This window comes from Carlito syrichta, unplaced genomic scaffold (genome assembly GCF_000164805.1).
Source record: "Carlito syrichta isolate Samal-C Ts95f unplaced genomic scaffold, Tarsius_syrichta-2.0.1 Scaffold305794, whole genome shotgun sequence".
In the NCBI taxonomy this organism is placed as follows: Eukaryota; Metazoa; Chordata; class Mammalia; order Primates; family Tarsiidae; genus Carlito; species Carlito syrichta.
Window position 1 is genome coordinate 764462 of NW_007249890.1, and position 8280 is coordinate 772741.

Here is an 8280-nt window from a genome sequence, read left to right on the forward strand (position 1 = left end):
GGGAAAATTATTTCCCATGTAATTAAATTTGCCTCTTATGTTATAATGTCAAAATGAGAGAAAATGTAGACAGATTTCAATTCACCCTAAAAAGAATAGAGATACTAGAAAAACACTGAAAAGAATTTAAAAGTTTTCATTTGATATTTTCAAGTTAAAATAGTAATCCAATCTCATTGAAACAATTAGAACAATAATGCACAAAAATGCACAAAAGAAAAGAAAACTAATAACCTTCCTTCCAATATTATCTTAGTGTTCACAGCATAATATGAGTCTTTTCACATAACCCCTTATTCACACATATGAGTTTTAAGAGGCAAAATCTTAGAAAACAGAGAATCTCAAAGTAATTGAGACTTTGAAGCAGAATCAGCACTGACCTTCTTTGGGTTGAATCTTAATATAGAATAGTGTAGACTGAAGTGTTGGGTTTAGAGTCAGGTGGAGGTCAAAACAGCACCAAAATAAGTATACTTAGAATAATTTACTTCTATAAAATTAGTCCTGTGCAGAATCCTAGATGCTAGACAACTGGAGTTCTTCCCTCAATCTTTACCTCCCATTTACTTAGCCTAGGTTCACAGAGAGCTATACCATGGTGACATGTCAATCAGTGACTCAGGTATCCTTAGGACAGCTCTTATCATCAAAGTGTATTTAATATGTGTCTTTGTGAGCATGGTTGTGTGGTACAAAGGTTAGGAAATCAAGCTAAAGAGACATGGTCCAAATTTCGAGAACATAAAAAGATATCAAGAACCCAGAGACATATGATGAAGTAAAACAAGTAGCAGAATGAACCAAGGACTCAATCTGTTTGCAATGTGTGTGGTTTGCATTCTGAGGGATGATGAAGGAAGAGCATCTGGAGCAGGTGCACTTTCGCACAAGGTGGGCCTGGAGAGGAATAGCTGTCTCACTTCCAGATGTGCCGCTGTTTCTGCATAGTGAATACAACACAGGGATGGGCTGGAAGAAAAGGTACTTTTCATGTGCAGAGATGAAACTTCAGTCCAAATCCAATAGGTTACTTTAAAAAAAAATCTATTTTGGACTTTTGACAGGCAGTGTGCTACCCAAATTGTAAAATAATAAATATCATTATGGCTACATCATGTATTTGTCCACCCCATGAAAAAATTTGAGGAAAAAATCTTTTATGTCCTTTGTCTGTCAGTCTGAATGTCTGTCTATCTATTTATGTTTTCTTTCTTTCATTTCTCTATTGATTCATCCATTTGTTTATATAGCATTTGTATATTTATATACATGTATATGCCTGGATATAATAGGTCTATCTCTCAACCAAAAGTTGTTTAAAGACTTGTGACCATTAAAAATTGCATTATTTCTGGAGTTCTCTCAAATGGGAAAATTGGATATTTCTTACTCTAGTGATAACTAGCTTTATTTGCAGGAAGGTCAATAGTAGACTACTTTTACACACTTTCTAGTGGGGCAAAGTACAATAGGTCCTCTGGTTACAAGTTCAACTTATTTCAACCACTACTCTTGGAATTCTCTCCTTCATACTGGACTTTCATTTGTAAGATCTATCTGAAGTTCTCTAAAGCAAGCATTAAACTAGCTGCTCTGTAAAATACCATAGAACCCTCCATCTCCACCTCAGCATCCATAAATAAATAGTGTAATACTTTGATAAATGAGTCTGGCCTAAGGGAGTGTGGTTCAGAGTTGTAGAGCATCCACACTGTTCTGCCCTCTATGAATATGTATGAAAAACCATTGAATAGATGATAAAATCAGTGGATGTGTTGTGCCTCAAAAATATTGTTCTCTTAACAGAGTAGGTACAAATCGACTGGTTTCCACGATCTGGATGGAAAGAATCAGAGTAATGTTGGTGACTGTGGTAAGAAATATGAACCTATATTTTGAGGCCAAGAAACCCCACAGTGAGATTTTATGAGTCATGCCAGGATGTTTTATCTGTCACTTCCACCTACTCTCCATTCGGTCTGCTCACCAGGGCTTCAGAAATAAGTGGCAAATACCAATATATATATATTTTTAATGTTAAAAAAATTTAGTGTATTATATGTATTCATTACTTTAAGTGTGAGAAAATACATGGTCAGTGCCAACTGAAGTGTTCTTATTCAGGTTTAATCGTGAGTATGGCACATATATTAACTACTTATGCTTCAATCTTCATAGATAATTAAAAAATAGTGACCCAAGATGGACAGACCATCCCAAGCAATGGAAAGGCAGTCGCTTAAGCTTTTCATTCATTGTGGCAGCAATTGAGCTTCTTGATGTATTTATTGTTGTAAAAATGTCTTTGACATCACCAATTACTTTTCCTGTAGATGGCTAGAATTTTGAATAGTATCTGGGAAACTTATAGAAACATAATCTGTCCAGTCAACTTGTATATAGCATTTGTAAGCAATCTTTATGAGAATGTTCAGAAGATATTTTAGTTTCGGACTCATTCACTCTAGCCCAGGTGTGTATTGAACTGAAGGACAATTTGACTACTGTGCTGGGAAAAAATGGATTAGTTCTTTTTATCTCTGTCATTTTCTCTTTATCCATACATTTAAAATAATTTCGGTCTCTTTTCTTTTCAAGTCACAGCTGTGTTATTCAAGTGTGTGTTTTTTTTTCAATAAAGAAAATATACTGTACTGACATTCTGAGTCATTTTGGTTTTGTTGGTATTGTTTATTTTAAATTTAAAGATTCAGCAACGTAGTGGATAATACATGAGAGATTTTAACAGAACTAAAATAAGGGTACCTTACATTAAAGAGATCAGTCAAATTGCACAATTCAGTAATTCTCCATTTGTCCATAATTGTGATTTGTGTGGACTTTTCTAAAACCAACAGGTTTAGGTAAACATGCTCACGGGTCGGGAATATTTCTGAACATTTGGCAGCACTGGGAGTTATCCAAGAAATTCAGAATAGCTCTGTGAAGTATGCCACTTATTTCCTTGCTAAACAAAAACAAATATCTCAAAGTCACCCTCTAAAAATTGGAAAACTAATAAACATTCTATTGAAACATTTATACATTCATCTAGCAGGCAACATTTTCTAGTTAGAAGGGCTAGTTTTCCCACTGACTCTAAGTATTTAGAGCAGTCATCACATACTGCAACAAGGGCCCCAGAAATTTAGAGGACATGCTATCTAATAAATCCAACACTACTGCAAATATGCTGATCAATATTATGGCCATTAAGAGAAAGAAACAGAAAAACATGGGAGAGTAACAAGAGTTATTCATGAGAGTATCACTTTACTGTGAAGTGACAGCCACATTTTAAAACCGTTTAACATATTGCTACTGACAAGTGGAGCTATTTTACAAAGCTATGTAAAACAGTCTCTGCTAGGCTGCAGCAACAACACCAGCCAACCAACCAACCCAACAAACCCCCCAAGTCAAAACTCCCCTAATCTGAGTTGACAGAATAAAGGTTTATTGCTTGCTTGTGTCACAATCCAATGCTACTGGGTAGAGGGACTCTGTCCAGTTAGTCCTCCAGGATCAGGTTCTTTTGATTTTTATCACTTCTCCATCCTCTACGCACAGTCTCCAAGTTTGCTGTAAAAGGAGGAAGTGGGAATGGAGACTCAAGCAGTGAGATTTTATGAGTCATGCCAGGATGTTTTATCTGTCACTTCCACCTACTCTCCATTGGCCAGAGCTACCATATGGCCCAATCCAACTCCAACAAGGTATGAAAAAAATGAGTATTCCTGTGTGTTCAAGAGGAAAATAGAACTGTTTTGTTGAACACATGACCCAAATTGTTGTTATTCTTGTTTTGTTCATTTTATTTGTTGGTATCCATGCTAAAATCAGCTCTTTATACCAGTTCAACTTTTTTAAAGTCCTTGTTAAAATATAGTGAGTGGTAAATAATATATCCAATATTTATTAAGCTCTTAGAACATGCTGGAAACTTGACAATGCTTATTTAATTCAGTCTTTACTGACCTTGTGTGCATGAAATAGATAATATCATTATTACTCATTTTACAGATGAGAAAAAGGAGATTTATCAAGAACTAACAGAGCTGAGTTTGGATCAGTTATTTGTTTCCAGAAACTGGGATCTTACTGGTTGAGCCATATTGTTTCACCAAACAAACATTTAATCCCATATATATTTATTTGGGTTTACTCTTTGTCTTGATTCAGAACCAGGTGCTTTCTCCTTCTGTGCCTGATCTTTGCGATCTATAAAAGCAGGGTAAAAATACCTACCTCCTACTCCCTTGGCATTTTAAACCAAATTGGGTAATGGCTGCGAAGTACATTATTTTCCCTCCAATAAAAGCTGTATGATATCCTTATAATTTAAATGTCATTTATTTTTTGAATAGGTGATACATTCACATGGTTTAGATTTCAAAAGTGACAACAGATCTAGAGTGAAAACTGCCCCAAACACTCTGTCCTTTCTCCACTCATTTTCCAACACAAAGGCAATTGATATTACTGGATTAATTTAGATAATTGTATATTGTATTCAATTTTGTTTTTATTGCAATTAATTCATTGATTTTGCAAAAAATTTTAGTTTGGTGATCAGTCTATATTCATATTCAGAATTTACTCATTCTTTTAATCTACTGTGTAGCTGCTTATTTTAATTATATATTCCGCCTGAGCCCGCGGGTTCAAGACCTGCCTGGGTAACTTGGCGAGACTTCATCTTTACAATAAATCAAAAGTCAGTCGGGTGTGATAGCATGCACCTGTAATTCTGGCTACTCGGAAGGCTGAGGTGGAATGATCGCCGGAGCCCAGCAGGTCGAGGCTGCGGTGGCTGGGAGTGGCCACTGCACTCCAGTATGGGTGACAGAGTGAGAATTCAACTCAAAAAAAAAAAAAAAAAAAAATATATATATATATATATATATATATATACACACATATATAATTTTATTTAACCAGTTCACTATTGATTTATTTAACCAGTTCACTATTGATGGACATTAAGTTGTTCATCATCTTCTTGCAATTTTTTACCTGTGTGACTTTATTTGTGGGACAAGCTCTTGGAAGTGATAATATAAGAAATTAAAACTAACACTTAATATCTTTGCATTTACTGATTGAATTTGGTATTAGTGATGGTTGTGTGTGATTATCATGGTAAAGATCAAGACATATAATGTCTTCTTGACCATCTCAGAATGAAGCTACTGTTAAAAGAAATAAAATTGTGATCAGTAGCATTGAAATCTAAAAATCATTATGGATCTAGAATGATCCATCATTATTTAGGTGTTTGACTTGTTCTTTTTCCCATCTTTTGATTATATATCTAAATGATGATTAGTATTTCTATATGTTATAACATTACTGGAAGGGGTCATGACTCCAAATAAAGAGTTTATAAAGCCAGTTTAGATGACATTTGAATACTTACTCATGGTATATTACTTTGCTTAATTCTAAATTAGAAGCCAACACCATAGTCTCACAGATATCATAAACTTGTTTCATAATCCCCACATAACATCTGAAATAGAGATGACAAATTATAGTGGTTCGAATAAGTCAGAAGTTGGTTTCTCCAGTAAGAGGTCTACTGCTGTTATGATGCCTGCATTAACTCCTAGCAGAAACCAAGATTCCTTCCACCTTTTTGCTTTGCCATTCTTACATCTCAATGTCCTAGATGACTGTTCTTACTCTTTATATTTCACATTCCAGAGAACTGGAGGGTGACAAGGAGAAGAAACATGCCCAGTCTTTCTAAGGACACAACTTGGATACAACTTTCTAAGGACACAACCTGCACATGTCATTTTCCCCCCACAATCCTCTAGCTAGAACTTAGTCACATGGCCACATCTAATTATAACAAAACTCAAGAAAAGTGGTCTTCATTCTGTTATGGGGAGCATGTTCCTCCATGGCTAAAACAAGGAGTTTAATTATTATGAGAGAGAGAGAACAGGGGACAAATAACAGTCTCTGCCACAACTAATTTCTCTGCCTGCTAAATACCTGTGTGCATCTTTATTCTCACCGATTAAACACACTTTGTCACCTGCCCCACCCTCTCTAAGGAAGAAACCCCAAAGTGTTGACTGGTTAATGTAAGAAGTTCTGGGTGATGTGAGTCATCTCCATCAAGTTTGAGTGAGGCACCCTATGGTCTATTGATCACACTTCATCCCCAACTCCACACAATAGACAATGGGGGGGGGGTAGGAACTAGAAACATTCATTAAGTACAGAAAGGGAAATACTGCATCACAGAGACATAGCATCTATCAGATCCAACTCAGCAGGAATTTTGAAGCTTCCCTGCTCCAGCAGTGAAGTAAATTCCTTAATTAGCTCCATCTGGTAGTTCTGGTGCTTCCTACTGGTAGGAATCCCTTACCATTTGGCTTCTATGTCCTCTGCTGTTGTCTTATGGGAATTCCTTTTGGTGCTTTATCGTCTACTACTAAATCGGAAGCAGGCACTGGTGAGTAGGCGTTTCCTGAAGGCTGCAGAGAGTTCTTAGTCTGTTTCCTGATGGTGCAGGTTTGGAAGTTTGGGGTTTATTTTAGGGATCAAAATCACGTACTTTGGAGGTGAGGCTTGCATAAGTTGCCCCATACCCATGACTACAGAGAAAGTGGGGTAGAGAAAGAAGGTACTAAAACTGGAGCTAGAATTGTAATTGCCACAAACGTGTGACTAGGACAAGTCCCCCTTTCCACATTAATTTCTTCATCTACAAAGTGAGTGATTTAGACTTAGTGGTCTCTGCAGGTCCCAACCAGATCAATCCTGACAGCTGGTTTTAAGTGAGCAAACAGTTGCCATTACTAGAAATGTTGGAATTCTCACCAGCGTTGAAGTTCTTTAAAAATTCCTTGTTGGTGGAATGTAGTTCTTAAAATAGAAAGAAAGAGTGCATCCTTTCTTGCATCCATACTGTTTTCCAAAGTAGTTTGTGCCATTGAAGTCTACTCCAGGCTCTTCAGCCCCACCCCCAACCCAGGAATCAGCTTCCTTTCCTACCCTACTTTTTGGCTTCAGGCCTATGTATCTTTATAAGGTAGGGAACTATGAATGGAGGAAACTGTCTCACTTCAAGGACTATAGTAATCACAGATCTTAGAGCAATAATGCTTCTGATTACATGGTTTTGTGTGTGTGTGTGTGTGTGTTTGTGTGTATGTGTGTGTTTGTGTGTATGTGTGTGTGTGTAAGGGAAGGCTTGTGCATTTTGAAAAATGTTCCTAAGATATTTTCAGATACACTGTTCTAATACTGCCTGATTTAAGTATGGTGGACTTTGAAAGAACATCGTGGATGCATCTGATGTTTGTTCACGTTCAGTGCCCTGCCCTAACACACACACACACACACACACACACACACACACACACACACACTCCACACAAATAATCAGAAGCGTTATCCCAGACTGAAAAAGTTGTTAAATGTTTCTATTTAATGAGAACTCAAGCAAAGGAGAAAACTTTTTGGAAGACTGTGTTAGGTTCTAAATGGTGCTGTAACAAGTTACCACAAACTTAGTAGTGATAACCTAAATAACAAACAGGTAGGATTTCTAAAAGAAACTATATTTATTCAGGAATAGAGCATTGCAATGAAAATATGCATGCCATAATAAACTATAGTCAAATTCAGGGAGGTAAAGGAAGATAAAGGTTTTTAAAGGAAAAAACAAGGAGGCTTACGTAATTGTTTTGAAAAATTATTCTTGGCTACAAAGATCAATAGTGGGGTGATGTTAGTCCATGGCTTACAGGCAGTTGCTGGGCAGATATCCTTGCAGAAGTAATTTTTGCATAAGGATGTGATAACCTTTGTGAAAGATTGTGGTTTTTGTAGAGTCTTTTTGTTTTTAGATGTACAAACATGTGACCCCTTTCTTCCTGGCCTTCCTTGGCTCTATTCATCAGGATTTTCTTAATATTAGTAACTTCATTTTGATTCTGACAACTTTCACAGAAACTTAAAGCAATGCAAATTTTATTTTATAGTTCTGGAGGCCCATAGTCTGAAATTATTCTCATGGGACTAAAACTAAGGTGTCAGTGGGGGGCACATTCCTTTCTAGAGGCCCTAGGTGAATATTTACTCCCCCCCCCCTTTTTTTTGCCTTTTCTAGCTTCTAGAGGCTGATTTCAGTTCTTGGCTCATGGTCCCCCTTCCTCTATTTTCAAAGCCAGCAAGGACTGGTGGAGTTTTTCTCCTGATGCCTTTTCTCTAGTTGTGACCCTCCAGCCTCCTTCCCCATTTAATCCTCTTGTG